The sequence below is a fragment of the Macrobrachium rosenbergii genome, chromosome 26 (genome assembly GCF_040412425.1).
Source record: "Macrobrachium rosenbergii isolate ZJJX-2024 chromosome 26, ASM4041242v1, whole genome shotgun sequence".
Lineage (NCBI taxonomy): Eukaryota > Metazoa > Arthropoda > Malacostraca > Decapoda > Palaemonidae > Macrobrachium > Macrobrachium rosenbergii.
The window spans coordinates 47,609,799-47,627,683 of NC_089766.1; the positions used below are offsets into that span (position 1 = coordinate 47,609,799).

General features: G+C 38.5%; 1 protein-coding gene across 14 annotated transcripts in view; it reads left to right on the plus strand.

The window, feature by feature from the left end:
* Positions 1-5,802: 5,802 nt before the first annotated feature.
* Positions 5,803-17,885, plus strand: part of LOC136853158 (uncharacterized) — a 57,207-nt gene continuing 45,124 nt past the window's right edge. For 2 of the 14 annotated variants that reach the window (XM_067128482.1, XM_067128475.1), the window contains exons 1-2: positions 6,016-6,217; positions 11,433-11,796. The gene's annotated coding sequence lies outside the window, so the exon portion shown is untranslated. Of the gene's footprint in view, positions 6,332-11,432; positions 11,797-16,312; positions 16,446-17,885 lie in introns of all 14 variants that reach the window. The other 12 variants (XM_067128484.1, XM_067128477.1, XM_067128476.1 and 9 more) reach the window with 11 other exon arrangements.

Genomic DNA, 17,885 nt, shown 5'->3' on the forward strand with positions numbered 1-17,885 from the left:
AGATAAAGGTAATGGTACAGTTATTTTGAATAAAGTTGATTATCTCCAAAAAATGCAGAATATACTCACCGATGATTCTAAATTTCAAAAAATTGGTAACAAAGACTTTAAACTTATTTTTAAGAAAGAGGACAAAATTAACCGTTTTCTGAGATCTTTAAAAAATAAACAGGTTATTACTCAAACTACTTATGATGAGCTTTTCGTCACTGGATCATCTTATGGTATCATGTATGGCCTCCCCAAGATACATAAAGAGAATATACCTATGAGGCCAATCCTTTCTTCATATACTACACCCAACTACAAAATTGCAAAATACATAGTCCCTCTCTCTTGGAAAACTCTTTCAAAATGAATTTACTGTTAACAGTTCCTTAGAATTTAAAAATAATATTTTATGTCAAGATTCCGATTTGGTCATGGCCAGTTTTGATATAGAGTCACTATTCACTAATATACCAGTGGAGGAAACAATCGATTATATTTTGATACTATTTTTAATGATCAGGACAATGTGTACCACGGTTTTAACCGCTTAGATTTTAAAGAGCTATTGAGTTGGCGGTGGGACACGGCCTTTGTGTTTAATGATGAAGTTTACATGCAAGTGGAAGGTGTAGGAATGGGTAATCCATTGCTGCATTTTTGCTGATATTTTTATGCACAAATTGAGAGAGAGCTGCTGGACAGCTGTCCCTCTGTTTTCAAGCCGTTATTTTATCGCCGTTATGTTGACGACACTTTTGTCCTTTTAAAGAACGTCACCACTGTGACCAGTTTTTGCAGTATGCTAATTCGCTACATAATAACATTAAATTTACTTATGAATTAGAAAATAATAACCAATTATCCTTTTAGACACCATCGTCATCCGTGAAGAAAAGAGATTTCATACTGGTGTGTTCCGCAAGAAAACCTTTACTGGTCTTGGGCAGAATTTTTACAGTTCGTGCTTTTATAATTTTAAATTGAATTCTGTCCACTCTCCTCCACAGGGCCATAACACTTACATCCGACTGGCATCTTTTTCACAAGGAAATAGGTTTTCTATGATTATTTTAAATCCAACTGCTATCCATCCAATTTATTTTTAAAGTATGTTAAGAGAGCATTGATAAGTCCTTTCACCCTCCTGCTACCACACACTTGGCACATAAATTAACATATTATATAAGTTTTCCGTTCACGCATGACACCTCTTTTCCTACCCAATCTAAAAAGGATTTTAACGAATTATTTTCCTGCAGTTGACGTGAAGCTCATATTTAAGAACCCAAGAACTATTGGCGGTATGTTTCGTCACAAAGAAAAACTGCCCCCTTTAATGCAGTCCGGTGTTGTTTATTTATTTACTTGCTGTCAATGCCATTGTCAGACATACGTGGGAAACACACGCCGACTGCTTAAGGTCAGATGACGCACATATTGGCGTTAGCTTTCGCACTGGGCAAGTTGTCTAATCCCGAAACATCCAATATTAGAAACCACATAAAACTATGCAAAAGTAAAATAAACTATAATGATTTTAAGATTATACTAACTAGTCAACACGAACACCACCTCCTATTCTTGAATCGTTAGCGATCAAAAAGCTTGTTCCCTCTTTGAACAATCATTCCTCGTCCACGCCCCTGTATATAGCTTAAACCACACCCCACCTTATGTTTATTGTTTTTCATACAGCAACTGAACTTCGAGGAATAAGGTCTGTTAGTAAAAAATTTTCTATTTCTTTTCTTTTTTTTTTTTTTTAACAATTTTATTTTAGGTTTACCTTTTTACTGATGTTTTACTTCATCATATTTTATTTGTACATATATCCTAAATCTTCTTGCTGTATTTGTATATTTTACTTTGTATTTTTAGCCTTGAGGATGAGACAAGGATCTCGAAACGTAGGCCGCCCTGAATAAAGGAAAACCATGTACCAAGCTGTCTGCTTTAGTGCCTTCTTGCTATTTTGCTGAGGAATAGCCTCGATTTCACACCAATGTATATATATATATATATATATATATATATATATATATATATATATAATTTATATGTATATGTATAATTATATGTATTTTTATTTTGTATATATTTATAAACATAAAAGTATTAATCCACAGATACCACTTTCATGTCAAATTCATTGCAACTTTAGAGTAACCTGCATTCACCTGGGCCAGGATTCGAACCTGTGCCTACTGGGTTTGACGCAGTAGAAATAGAGGATTGTCCATTCGGCTATCAAGAGTGATAGGCAACTGGGTAAGTCCATTTCATCTATGTATCAAACCTGAAAAGTATAGGTTCGAATCCTGGCCGGGGTTCATGCACTTATATATATAATTTACTTAGGGAGTAGGTTAATCTGAAGGTAAATTGGTATTAATAGGAAGAGACATAATTAGGCGATTCTATTCAGCGCTGAAACGGAGACTTGAGAGTAATATGGTCTGAAAGGTGTAACAGGAAGAAAGAGAATGTGAACGGAGGTACAGCAAAAGGAATGACAGCGGTTAAATCTAGGGGCCATAGAATGGACGCTGCAAAGAACCTTAATTAGGCCTAATGCCTACAGTGCACCGTATGAGGTGCACTGCCGGCGCTACCCCGCTACTGGGACCTTCCCAGAATAGCCTACACCACATAGTACTAAAATGCAGTTCAATCGTTGGAACTTCAGAAGTTCAAACTCTGTGAAAATGTAATTTTTGGTTGATCAGGCTCGTAAGAGTCTCAAATCATGGTCGTTTGTCTACTTATTTTACTTTATTGTTAACTTATCGTAATATTTCTTGTAGTTTATTCATTACTTATCGATTTCCTTTACTGTAATGAAGTGCTTTGCCAGTTGTGACCCTTGGACCTGTAAAATATTCTGCTTATCCAAGTAAGGTTGCCGCTTGGCTTGTAATAATAATAATAATAACAATAATAATAATAATAATACATTCACGTTATTATTTACTTACAAATGGAAGCTGAATGCATTAAAATATAACACCAAAAGTAAAGGAAGAAAGATTACATTTTCAGTCAGCGTGAAAATTGTTTCTGAAACTTCTTTAAGTGTGGAATTTATTGAGCGAGGAAACGCTGAAACGTGTAGGGCGAAGCAAATCAATATCTTCCCAATATACAGTATGTAACTTTACCCAAAATTTACCCAAACAATCTTTCATAATACCCGCGGGATTTGGTGGGTAAATGATGAAATAAGATCTGTGAGATTTGGCGCCTAATATTCCATTTTTTATACTCCACGAAATCTACTTTTATTAACAAATTCCAACTACGAATTTACTTTCATCTGTTCTTCTTAATCTACGTAGTGTTGTTGTTTTAGATTAAGCCAGGACCCAGGTCCTGGCTTAAGCCAGTCTTGCGTTGGCACGGGCTCTTGCTCTCAGCAGCCCTTAAGAATTTACGTACAGCAAAAAGTTGATGAGACAACGCTTCCCTTACATCAGCAGAGACTCTTAAAAAGAATATACGCTATAAGTTTCTTTCTCGTGGCGTGGTTGTTTATATGAGCCTATAGCAACACGAACCTAAAACTCCACTTAGTGTCTTCCCATTCCAATATGGCCTCCTGACGTCGTGCGCTGCCGCTAACCTTCACATTTTTTCTCCTCCAATACCTCGGCCAGAGCCTCGGCGTGATCATGAGCTCGAGTTGCCAACAACGCTATAAAAAATATTTTTTTTTTATCCTGATCGCAATCACATCAGAAGGAAGTTTTACTGGCAGATTGTATTGAATTATATTTACTGGTTGAGTTTCTCATCAGGATTTTTAGCCAGGATTTAGGGCCACTTCTGAGAATGAGGATGGCGTAGCGTTGGTGATCGGTTTGCCTTTAAATCAAGGTGACCTGATCTTACTATAAGAACGGTTTAGACAGAATCCGTCGAACGATGTAAAATTTCTGCAAATAAATTCCCACGGTATTAAAGAGCTTGGTCGTGATTGAACCGATGTTTCTAAGCAAAAATTAACATACTTTAACCACAGACACTTAAACGGATATATATTTTCATGAACTTTTAGGTTTTTAGTACAAGCATTGGCGAGACGATCCGCCTAGGTAAATACTTCTCGATAGTTTTAACCATTGTGATGTTTTTACAACTTTTTTTTTATTATATTCCCGGTGATTTGGAACATTCTATAGTTAATTCTTGTGGTAGGAAAAGTTAGAAGTCAAACTTAACCCAAAATATTAAACAGAAGTCAACTATAACCTTATAATTGTAAAAAAGGTCAGAAGTTATTATTGACACAGTACTGGGAATGTTGCTGATTGTTTCGTTTTCTGGTTGTTCATTGAACATTCAAGGCCAAGAATAAAGTAACTGGTGTGTGTAGTATATTCAAGATGTTCATGTGATTTAAAGGGTTATAGCAGATATTCCAAGTGAGAAATTTCAGAAAATGAGAAATAATCTAGGTTAATGGTAGTTACCACCATGGGGTACTTGGCCTCACAGACTTCGAAAGCAGAAAGTATAACAAGCGGTGAAGGTGTCAAGTTAATTATTTGGCAGTTACAGTATAAATATGGAAGTGGCCAAAATGCTTGTTTTCCTCTGGGACCACTGCTTGCCTGTTAGGAGAAACAACTGTGATCAGCAGTTCATACCATTTACGGTGACTGGTCCGTCATTCTCGTGATGGTTTAGACACCATTTCTAGACTGTGCACAGACTGCGACAGTCATATATATACCTCGAGTGATTGAACCACTCCAAGCAATGGAAATCAGTGTAACGGACGAACATTTATCATATGTCCCCAGTAAATGAAAATTAGATCAAGAAAAATACTAGTCATGGATGTAAAATGTCAAATGTAGATTTATATAACTAATAATGCTTCAGAATCTTCGAACTTTAAGCCTGAGATAACGTATTTAAGCTTTTAAAAACATGAAATGCACGTGTGACGAAATACAAACATTCAGTAGATTGCGTATGTAAAATTTTCCTTCGCAGGACCTTGGCACCGTTCGGTATGGACATTGTTTACAGTTTTCTACAATGGAAAACTCTCTCTCAAGAACCAATAAGCAAAAAGAATAATCTTTCAGTAGTATTTAATTATTTATTATATATGCAATACAGCGAAAATTTTTCCTAAGGAATGTAGCTAAGTTTGAGCCGTCGTTAAGGATGCTGTTGCTAAGATGAAAAAAAAAAAACTACGCATGAGAATAATAACGTCATTCATTAAAATGCAAAACAAGTAAAATCCATCTCGAAGCCGTGAAATTGACGCTATTAAGAATAAATCGACGAAACGATAAGTGCCTGATAAGAGTACTCGAGAGCGTATGTTTTATTTACATTAGCAACACGGCAGCGGCAAGTGTACAAGTCGGCGCATGCGCATTCGAGCCATATGTATCCATGTATGGCATGACTTTTTTTTTTTTCATTTTACCCACACAGCAATACACAATTGTAAACAAAGCTCGTTGGGGGAAAACTAAACTGACACGCAGCCAGCAATTTATGTCATGTTACGCAAGGAAAAAGGTGTTTTATCGCCGGGAGTCCCACGCAAATTTGGGGAGACGGAACCCCGGTAACGCGATACAATACGTCCGCGCCAACTTCACCCCGAATCAATTTGAATGCCGCTCGTTGTCAACGAGAGCGGAAAATGCATCGGCATGCGTAGATTTAGGACGAGTACGCCCCTGAGATTTTTAATCCCGTGCCTGGCTTCCTTATCGCCATCGATTCGGAATCGCAGAATTGATGCTTGCGGGGGGGGGGGGTGAAAAAAATCACGTTCTGCAAAACAAGATGGCTGCGATGCTGTCGGGGCAGTTGCCAGTTACGGAAAGCCTGGCGGGCGTTTAGCCGCCCGTTCGAAACGACTTCCGAACCGTACCTGTGACGGAAATGACTACAGACCGTAACGAGAATTAAAGCAATGAATTTAGAGACATATTAACGACTGCCACCCCCCGGACAAATGCCGCGTTAAAGGCGACGTGGTAACTCGAAAAATGTAAACAATTAGCTCGGGCAGTGGACAGCGGGAACCAATCTATGTCATTCGCTCGCTAAATGACCTCTTATCCTAGAAATCTGCCAGGAGGGACCCGTGGCTGACCCTGGGGATTGCGACGGACGCCCTGCGACCACCGTGCGACGACGGGACGGCCGCCAATTGAGGGGGGCGGACTGGAAAACGGCCTCGACGGCGTTGAGGGTGAGCGAAATATGGCCCGTGTCCTGCTGACGGTGGGCCACCGCACTCGTTTCAAGGGTTCTTTTTCGCATGGCGGACGCCTTTTTCGGGGATTATATGAGTTCTTTCATTCGCGTGAGTCATTGGCTTTGTTTTAACGTCGCTGTCGGGGGGCGTTGCGTTCGCCTCCCGGCGATTTTGACGGGCGTAGGAGGAGGTGGAGGACGGGGGCGAAAAGGGCGTGCTGGATGCCTCTCGACGTCCGAGCTTTTTGTATATATATATAGATTTATATATTATGTTTCCTTATTTATTTCTCTGTTCGTTTTCAGGTTATTCCGCCGTTCTCCATTAACCCCCAATTCCTTTCCATTGACGAAGGATTTTAATCAACTCTATGTCGTCCTTTGGTCACCCCTTTTTCCCTCGACACCACCCCCCTATTTAGGGACGCCCTTCGTAGGGCCGTGCCCTTGAGAGGTTTTGTGTGGGTTATGTGAGGCTTAGACGTTTTAAATGTGTTTGAATATCAACCAGACTTCTTCAGGTTAATTATAAATATATTGTATGGGTTAGGCTCGGTATTTAGGCGTTCGCGATGGAAGCGTTTAATAATCCTAATTATTTAGGCCATTACACTGCTGATTCAAGCCTGACTGTAGCCTGATTGATCGATTGCAGCCGCCAAAACGGGCGTCACAGCACCTGGGTCGTTGACAGTAGCCTAACGAATGCCTTGACGTTGCACAGGAAATATTATGGTAATCAGTAGTGAAGATTATTAAATAGCCAGGGAATAATAATAATAATAATTATATTTTAGCTCAGAACATTATAATATACAAAGTAGCAACAATACAATACACACAAACCAGATACACGAGATAACCCGATAAAAAAACGATAAATCGGCAATACCCGCACAGTTACTGAAGAAGTAGATAAAATAGTATTCGTAATAATTGTATTGACAGTTATAATATTGAGAATAATGGTAAAATATATTAAAAATAACAATTACAAAACAATGCATACAATTAATTTCCAGCTAGGGACATTAGGTGGTTACAGAAGTCAGGTCCAGAGGCTTCGTAGTAAGACGGATACGGGAAAAGCGGCCGAAAGGGAAAAGGGGTATAAAACCGCAGGTTACTATTGCACCCCTCTACTTTGGCAACTACTAGTTTACTGCGAAAAGGGCATCGCGTTAAGTACTAGCCTCCTTTGGGGGTGGTCATAAAAACGTAAGCAAAAGACAGTTAATGTCGTAATTATTATTCTTCGGAAGACGAAACCAAATTCATACGGAACAAGCCCACCAAAGGGGCTATTGATTGAAATTGAAGCTTCCAAAGAATATTAAGGCGTTCGTTAGGAAGAAGTAAGAGGAGGTAAAGGGAAATGCAGAAAGAAGAGATCCCAATTATTAAAAAAGAAAAGAAAAAGAAAAAATAACAAACACAAAGAAAAGGCAATCAAAATTCTGGTCGGGGACTGGTGGGAATCGGGCTGCGCTAGGCTAGTGGTCTGTAGTTTTACTATCAAAAGTTCTATTATGCATAGGCTATGTAGACATAGAGAAGACATTTGATAGATTGATATCGAGGGAAGTAGTGGTTTGGTATTTAAGAGGAAAATGTTAGAAAAACTGATTAGGATGATTGAAATGATGTATATAAAAGAAAGATGCCAGCAGTAGCCTAATTACAGCTTATGGCAGAACAGAAATGTTTGAAGTTGGTTTGTTTACATAAAGGATCGGCTACGTTTGAAGTTATAGTGCTTACATCAAAGGTCAGCTATGTTTAAAGGTATAGTTTCTTTACATCAAAGGTCAGCAATGTTTTGAAGTTAGATTGTTTATATCAAAGGTCATCTATTTTTGAAGTTATAGTTTGTTTACATCAAAGGTCAGCTATGTTGGAAGGGAGTTTGTTTACATCAAAGGTCAGCTATGTTGGAAGGGAGTTTGTTTACATCAAAGGTCAGCTATGTTTGAAGTTGGAGTTTGTATACATCGAAGATCGGCTATTTTGAAGTTAGAGTTTGTTTACATCGAAAATTAGTTATGTTTGAAGTTAGAGTTTGTTTACATCAAAGATCTGCTGTGTTTGAAGTTGTAGTTTGTTTTACATCAAAGATCTGCTATGTTTGAAGTTGTAGTTTGTTTACATCAAAGATCAGCTATATGGTTGAAGTTATATATAGTTTGTTTACATCAAAGATTGACTGTGGTTAAAGTTAGTTTGTTTACATCGAAGATAGGCTATTTTGAAGTTAGAGTTTGTTTACATTAAAGATTGCCTATGTTTGAAGTTAGAGTTTGTTCACATCTAGTATTGGCCATGTTCAAATTTAAGAGATTGCGTACATCAGAGATTGGCTAGTTTTGAATTTAGAGTTTGTTTACATCAGAGATTGGCTAGTTTTGAAATTAGAATTTATTTACAGCAAAGATCGGCACTTAGCCCATTCCTGGTCGCACTGTTTATGGATGTATTGAATGAAGTTTACTGTTTTTGGGACCGCAGATGTAAACTATTTGGTTAGCACAAGAAAAAATAGACGTATCCTAACCTAACCTAGGTTGCAGGGTCCTACCTGGCTCTAACCTACTATCTGTCTCCTAATCCTTGGCAAAATTTTATCCTGACCTAACCTAGGTTGCTGGGTCCTACCTGGCTCTAACCTACTATCTGTCTCCTAATCCTTGGCAAAATTTTATCCTGACCTAACCTAGGTTGCAGGGTCCTACCTGGCTCTAACCTACTATCTGTCTCCTAATCCTTGGCAAAATTTTATCCTGACCTAACCTAGGTTGCAGGGTCCTACCTGGCTCTAACCTACTATCTGTCTCCTAATCCCAGGCAGAATTTTATCCTGACCTAACCTAGGTCGCAGGGTCCTACCTGGCTCTAACCTACTATCTGTCTCCTAATCCCTGGCAGAATTTTTGGCTGTGTTATTTGCGGGAATACATTGTAAAGGCTACCTTTAAATCTTAAGGAATAACTATATGGTGGCATGTAGTAACAAATAAAAGATAAAATTTCTGCTTCACACCAGTGTCTTAGTAACCACATGCACTGTACATTGGACAAGACTTCTGCCCTCAAATGGAAAACTGCAGTGTCTGCAGAATTTCTGAAATTGAGATATGCCACCTATTGGCCTCGTGAAACACTAATACACAAGTGACTGCAGTTTCAGAATGATTCTTCACTCCTTTCCACGAGTATTTAGGGGGTCCTGTTTGCAGCATCTGCAAAATCAGTAGTAAGGCAAGGTAGTATCTGCCATTTTTCTCAGTTTTGTATTTTTGCAGACACTGCAGTCTTCCATTATTAGGGCAGACTTGACACTGTCTTTCAAAATAACACCAACTAAAAGTTTAACATATGCGATAAAGCAAACAGGTTTGTGACATTGAATCTGCGAATAAGTATAGGTTTAAGCGTACTTGTTATGCAAGCTTGGTAATAGTATTTCAAATAATTTCTAACCAAACGTATCTCACTGCATATCTTGACCATTATTGTCAGTGAAATGTACTTACTTTTGTCTCCTACCCTACCCTTAAGGGGGACTTGGTGTGAAACTAGGATTTGAGGGGAACAAATTAGCACCACCGCTGCTGTGGAAAAATATTCTGAGAACACAGGAGAAGCGGCTGAACAATTGTGGTTCGTGCGTGAAATCGCTGTCAGTCACAAGAATTTTAAGCAAAAATAAAGAAAGAGAAGATTGAAACTGAAAATGGGCTAGCGGTTACACTCAACCCCTAGTATTTGCCGTTGGGGGGGATGTGTACCACTACCCCCACGAATAGCTAAAATCCGCGAAAACTTAAAACCCCTCTAAAAACGCATACAACTGCCTATTTTGTTAGTTCAGAGCACCAAAAACCCTCTAAAAATGCTTATACCTGAATATTTTGATAGTTTTATCACAAAAAGTGCATTTAATCATGAAGATTATATGAAAATACAGTAATTCGTGAATATTTATCTATGAAAAATGCCATGAATAGGCGAATTTTCCACAAATAATGTGTATAGCCTATATGTTCCACGGAGAAATCCGCAAATCCAGAACTGCAAATATGTGGGGTCCACTGCGTACAGGAAATAATCTAACCTAACCTAGGGGGTCACATCATACCTGGCCAGTGGTCGTCACTGGTACAAGTTCAAACCTCACCTATTGTAAAACACTCGGCCTTAACTTGACTGGAGTGAAATCAGTGCGCCCCCACCCTTACTTTTCATAAGGTAGTAGTAATTATGTCTTAACATTACCTAGGATGCTGTATTCTACTCAGGGGGGGAGATGGGGCTGCCCCCCTCCACAGACATACACAAAAACACACACACACACACTTGTACCATTTGTTTACCCTAGTTTTTGAAGGTGGTCTAAGATTTAAATGAATGTGGTTTTTTGTACATTACTAACAAATAAATAAGGCTAACTTACCATCATTACTCGGCCATCATCAGAAATCACACCAGCTTGAAGTTGGACGTCGACAGTATGTAGGTGCAGTTCTCAGAGGTCATTTTTGCTCTCATTCTGGAATAATTAGGCAGTTTTTCTCATTTCTAAACGAGGTTAATGAGTGTTTCAGGCTTTTCAGTCAGTACCATATATTAGCATATGTAAACTTATAAAACTTTAACAATTGTTAGGTATCTATAAATTTAATAGATACTCAAAAAATATTTTGTAATATACCTGCTTATTTTTTTGTCAGTTTTCACCTTACAAGATAACATTTTGACGTGGAAACTTTACACCGAAAAATATCCATTGCTTCCACGTGGTAATCTTTAGGATCAGAGGTCAGCATATGTTGGGAAATAGTATTACTGTAAAGTTCTCATTAAAGAAACCACATAAATGAACTTGGAGACAGGAATAACTTAAGTGACTATAACATCCTTTAGGGAATCACTGCAGAGGGGTATTAAACTTGCCACAGTATTTAACAAGATGTAGAAGCATATTTTTATTCTTTTCTATCTTTCTTCTTTCTCACAAATGCATGATGTGTCAAGAGGTACCATATTCATTTCTTTGTTTGCAATTTGTTATTGAGTAATCTGTTTTCTGTTGTGAACGTTTGGACTTGGAGTCCTTGTTTTTGAAAGGAATTCGACATACCGGTCTGGATGTTCATCCAGGCCGTATTTGTTAGTGTCGTGTCTTATTTTTATTTTTTATTTTTTTTTTTTAGGTGGGAATCATACATGCACAACAAGACAAGTTATGACTTGCAGAAAGTTTATTTTCCTATGCAGATGACTCGAGTGCAGTACAGTGCATTGCTTGTATTTCGTCGATAAAAGACAAGAATTTGGTTTCAAGGCGGACATGTTGACAAGTGCAAGGGAGTGGTCTTCCGAGCAGAGTTAGAGTTAAACTTTTTGCCAGAGGGTATGTACTCCTGGGAAGTAACGGCAGATGACGCCTGTGTTTTGAACTGAGGATATTCACGGTAGAAGCCGCTTTAACGTCGTAATGTTGTATTGACAAGTGTTAAGTTAAGAAGACTTATGCCTGAAGCTTTGTACTGTCAGATAATTTGAGACATTTTTAAGGTTGGTGTTATGAGTAGTAGTGTTCACAATGTTCAGTTACGTCTTTCTGATTTAGTAAAGTATGGAATTGGCAATACGCAGGTACTGTTAATAATTTTGTGTGTGATTGGAGACAGTATTATTTTTCATTGCTTAGCAGTGAAACTATTTTCCAAAAGATGCGTACCATTGGGGAAATTTTGAATATATCCATTAGGATGATTTCATGTAGATTTTATCTTTGGAGATTCATACGTCAAATGATGTTATCTGCAGGAATTAATGAAAAGCTACAGTAACTAAATCTTTTGATGTCAGGAAGCATTGGGATGATGTCTGATGATTGTTGGGGATGGTTTAACTCTAATCTGTACTATGGACTGTGGATTCTGGTGCTCAAGTCTACACTGAACACTAGAATTTTCTCTCGTCATCATTCACTACATATTAAACTCAGAGATGGTTTACAGTACAGGCAGTCGCCAGTTATTGGCGGGGTTCCTCTCCGGACAGCGTGACAATAACCGAAAATCGGCGATAATAGCACTGATTCCTGGTTATTGGCGCCGATAACCGGTGATCAGCGCCGCCGATAACTGGCAGTCAGCAGCGATAAACCGGTTATCAGCGATGTTAACCGAAAATCGGTGTCAAAAATCCGGTTATCGTCAGCGCTAGACAAGCGCCGTAAAACCGGATCGCCGATAACCGAGGACTGCCTGTATATACTGCTTGCAGGAGAATGTGCATTGGTTACGTACAGTACCCTGTCTTACACCATTGAACAAGAATGAACATGTGTGGATTTCAAGTCCGTGGAAAGTTCCAGAAATATGAGGGGGGCCAAGTGTATTTGGGAAACCTGGTAATGTTACGCACTTTTGCAAGCAACCTTGGCAGAAACAGAAAGAATAAGCAGCAGAAGTCAGGTACCAGGATCGTCATGCAAAGTGGATAAGCAAAGAAAGTGGAAGGTCTCAAATGTTGGAACAAAACAGGTTAAACTATTCATAGCCTACCAATTTAATTATTTTTATTTACTTTTGGTGGGGTGGGGGTTCCAAATCATTTGTGGTAAAAGACGCTTCATTATGGATTGCTCATTATGAGCTCAAATGCAGTTTTCATTTGTTTATTGTAAATTTCATTCTTTTTGATAAAGTGCTGATTTTGCCATTACTCTGGGACCAAACAATTGTTTTATATTGGTACTTTGGAAGTTAAAATCATCAGAATTACATGATGGATAAAATTCGCCAAGAAAAGTATTTCTGTACTTCGTTAAATCAATTTTTTTTACACTTGGACTGAACGAAGTTTCAAAATTTTTGATGGGGTAAAAAAAAAGTTTTTTGCATAAAGACATATTTGGAAATTCATTTATAAATTCTTTATGCACCATCAAAAATTACAATATACTTCCCTCCCACTGACATAATAGTGTAATTTATGTCACTCCATATCAGTCCACAAAAGGAAAAGTGGTAGAAATTCTTGTGATTATTCCATTTTGGACTAGTATAATGATAGCTCTCTTTGAACAGCCCTTACCTACATAGTTTGAGCTGTTTCGTTCCAAAATTTGAGAACTCTTTGACTATCCACTTTGTGTGACGATCCTGGTAATTGACTTCTGCTCATTCTTTTTGTTTCTGCCAGGTCGCTTGCGAAAGTGGGCAACATTACCAGGTTTCCGAAATACACTTGGTCCTCGATATTTCCAGGGATTGGTTCTGGAACTTTCCACAGATTTGAAAATTCATGTACGTTCATTCTTGTTCAGTGGTGTACGCAGTATATACATAAGACGTCTTTGAGATTTTTATGTAGTGAATGATGACAAGAAAATTCTAGTGTTCACTGCAGATTTGAACATCAGAATCCACAGTCCATAATACACTTGGCAGCAATAATGTAATGTTTATTTTAGCACTAACCCATTTTTTTCTTTTAACGACGGGAAAGAGATACGCATGGTATAATGTATGACAAAAATTCAGTGATTTATAACACAAAATGTATTTTTTTTTCTTACAAACCCATCTACTATATAGAGACCTCATTTGCAAGTCTGAATGATCCCTTGTGTGTTTCCTAAAGTCTTGTAGACAGAAGAACGAAGAAGCAAAATGGCTAAAAGCGAACTTCACACCTGTGTGCATTATTTGCTCAGTAGTCTGGTTAACCTGCTTGATGGATTAATTGTTGTGTTGTCCTCATTATTTTGCACATGATGCATGTGGCACAGCAAAAACAAGGGAATAGGAGGTGGACATTTTGTATATCTTTGATGGTTGTGTATGGAAAAAATATTTCTTTTTGTGGGAAACTTTCATTTTGTATCACAAACCCATCAGTCATTTAGTGCCTGAATTGCTGTTAGATGGGAGGTGAATGAAGGTGGTGAGAGTCCCAGCCTTTACAAGGGTGAGATTGATTCAGTTAAGGACTTGGGAAGAGAGTAGGTCAGAAACCTAGCGTCCAAAAGTAAACTTTCGGGTTTCTGTAAGTAATTGAACACCATGATGATTAAGAAAGGTTTTTTGGGAGATAAATATTTCCAAAGTCCCACAGTGTCTCCAAGTATGTCATTGAAAACGGATGAAATCTCAAGAATCCTCTGAGACCAAAGAAGTTGAGAGGATCTTGAACATGCGAACAGCCACTTCTACCTGACTAGCCTTGCCTTCAGAAGTCCCTTATATGGGCAGTCCCCAGTTAATGGCGATCCAGTTTTATGGGGCTTGTCTAGCGACGAAAATTGGCAATTTTCGGCGCCGAAAATCGCCGATTTCCGCTTATCGGTGCTAATAATTGGGTATTAGCACCAATACATACCTAACAGAGGCGATGATAACCGAAATTGGCACTTTTCGGCGCCGTAAATCGCCAATTTTCGGTTAGTGGCGATTTTCGGTTATCATCACACCCTCAGAACGGAACCCCCGCCGATAACCGAGGACTGCCTGTACAGTCGACCCCTTGTATTTGTGGGAGGTGTGTACCACAGCCCCCCGCAAATAGGTAGAATCCGCAAATACTTGACACCCCTCTAAAAACGCTTATAACTGCCTATTTTGATAGGTCATACACCCAAAAAAAACCCTCTAAAAATGCTTATACCTGAGTATTTTAATAGTTTTATCATAAAAAGTGCATTTAGTCACGAAAATGATGTGAAAATACAGTAATTAGCAAAGATTTCTGTATGAAAATACCGTGAATTTTCCGCGAATAATGTGTTTATACATTCCACAGAAAAATCCGCAAATAGGTGGAGCTGCAAATCCAGAACCGCAAATAAGCGGAGGTCCACTGTTATGTGGTTGTCGTGAAAACATATTCCCTTCTCTGGATTATGTAGACCTAAAGAGTCAAGAGTCATGCCCCTTAGACGTCTCTCCCTCTAGGTAGCGGTGGATGGCTCTTGCTGGACTTAGAAGTAGGTACTCTTGAATTAACTGATGTGACAGCTGGCATGGGAAATAGGTTGTGGTGTCATGATAACTGTTGGTGGTTTATGTAACTTTTAGTAGCATGGCATGTAATTAATTCATCCCCTTCAGGCATAAGTTGAAGTTTCTGAAGACAGAGCTTGTCCGGCAAGAGTTAGTGTTTATGAAGTCAGATCAGAAATGTGGACACAGTACTTGGAGACACCATTTTACAGCCATGCTTTACCTTAGAGATGTTATGCACAAGGAGCATGAGCGTGTATTCAGTGGAGCTTAGTCTCAGTACAGAAATACGAACAGTTTACGTTCTGAACAGCTGTTCGTATCTTGAATTGTTCATAAGTTGGTCCTTGCTTATTTTAAGAACTGTATGATATATTGTCAGTAAATGACTGTGCATTTTTTCATCCTAAAACACAGTACAGGCAGTCCCCGGTTATTGTCGGGGGATCCGTTCCAATTGCATGTCAATAAGCGAAAATTGCCGATAACGGAAAATCGACAATTTTCAGGGCTTACTGATGTCAATAACCAGAGATCGGTGCCTCTGGTATGTATGCATCAGCACCAGTACCCGATTATCGGCGCTGATAAGTGGAAATCGGTACATGTTGGCGCCAAAAATCGCCGATTTTTGTCACTACACAAGCTCCATAAAACCTGATCACTGATAACCGAGGGCTGCCTGTACAATACTGTACACTGCTGTACATATAGTACTGCATTTTATAGAGTACAGTACTTTATTAATATGAAAATTGGTACATACAACCTAAATAAATTTTGATAACTTATGGGTGGCAAAGAGGTGCGCTCCGAACACAATTTTTATTTACGATCACAATTGTTCGTATGTGAATGTTAGTAACAGGGTAGTGTCTGTGCAACAAGTTTTACTAGCGGCAGGTGATTTGGTGCAATCTTCTCATATAAAATGATCATGTTAAAAATACCAATAAGGATAGGCTGTTAATGACTTTATATGCAGTTACTGTACTAAGCCAACCAAGTTCCGCCAGGGCGATGTATTTTGTAGGCAATATGTCAGTCTTTGTTACTTAATGGATTTCTTTACTCACCAGGAGGGGCAGATCCCCAACTGTCCATTAAGTTGAGGTGCCACTTGAGAGGGTTAGTTACTGCCTGCTGGTGGGTAAAAGGCTGACTTGCATGAACACCTGCCCTTAGCGCCTCTGCATCTTAAGACTACAAGAAGTAAGAATATATGTATCTTGGAACGCTTGGACTGAATGAGGCTTGTAAATTTTTGATGGGGTTTAAACAGAAAAAAGTTTTATAGCATAAAAACCTAATTTTTCAATTCACTTAATTTGGAAGATTCACAGTATAAATATATAAGGGTAGCAGAAAGGACTGTAATGTTTTGTAGCAGAGATGGGATGTTTGGTTTGGTAGGCCTATTTTTTGATTTTCCTTACACTTTTCATCATCATCACCGAATGAGTATCGTCACTCAGAAATGTCTTGTTGACTAATGTTTTCTCAAATATTTGCCCTCTCCTGTTTGTTTATAGGTCTTAAGGTAATGCAAATTGAAAGTCTACCATTGGTATTTAGCACCAACTTTGAATTTACCCTACAAGAAGTCGAACATGCGAAAGTTGAGTGCTTTCCACCGTGAGACTAGTTCCTTTATTGGATGACTGAAGCTGTCTGCAGTTAAAGCATCTTCCTGTTAGGGTGTTTGAGTGAAGTTTAGCCTTTTCTAGGATTACACACTTGTGTTGCATAATTCGATAATTTTTTATTTTCAGGTGGATACTAGTTTTCTGCAAGGAATGTTTTCATGGATTATTTTAGGGAGTGAAGGCACGTTCTTCTTGATGGGTTGCAAAATTAGTTATAGTCTTAAATAGCATTTCTCTTATGGGTTTTGTGTTATCATGAACTTCATTACGATATATAAGTGTGAGGAGATTCATTTTCTGTCAGAAAATTTTCAGCTTAATCTAGTCCTTCCAAATTAGTGTGATTAAAGTAGTACATGGACACCAAAATAGTATGTGAACGATTGAATTTTTTCCTCCGGGTGGGAGTTGTAACTTTCAATAAATAAACTTCATAAATATGACAGTATATATAACAAATGTTGTAGATTTTGTCAATATTTTGGAGTGAAGGATGGTGTTTTGCTATTAGCCTTTGGTTATCAATCCTGCTAATGGTAACGGTGATAGATTTAGCTTGCTGAGGCTAAGAACGACATTTAACAAAATAGCCAACTGGGAGAAAACTTGAGACTTTTCGAGTAAAAATTCCATTTGTGTCTGACAGTCTTGCAGCAACCTAATGCCTTCTCTACCCATAGAAACCAGGGAGAAATAAGTAAAAAATGCGCCAAAGTTTCTTCAGCACTGTCGAGTTTTCTGTACAGCTTATAATCAAGGCCACCGAAAATATATCTGTCTTTAAGTGGTCGTGGTATAATGCTGTATGAGCCACGGCCCATGAATCTTTAACTACGGCCTGGTGGTGACCTGTCCTATATCATTGCCAGATGGACGATTATGGATAATTTTAACCTTAAATAAAATAAAAATTAACGAAGCTAGACGGCTGCAATTTGGTATGTTTGATGATTGGAGGGTGGATGATCAACATACCAATTTGCAGCCCTCTAGCCTCAGTAGTTTT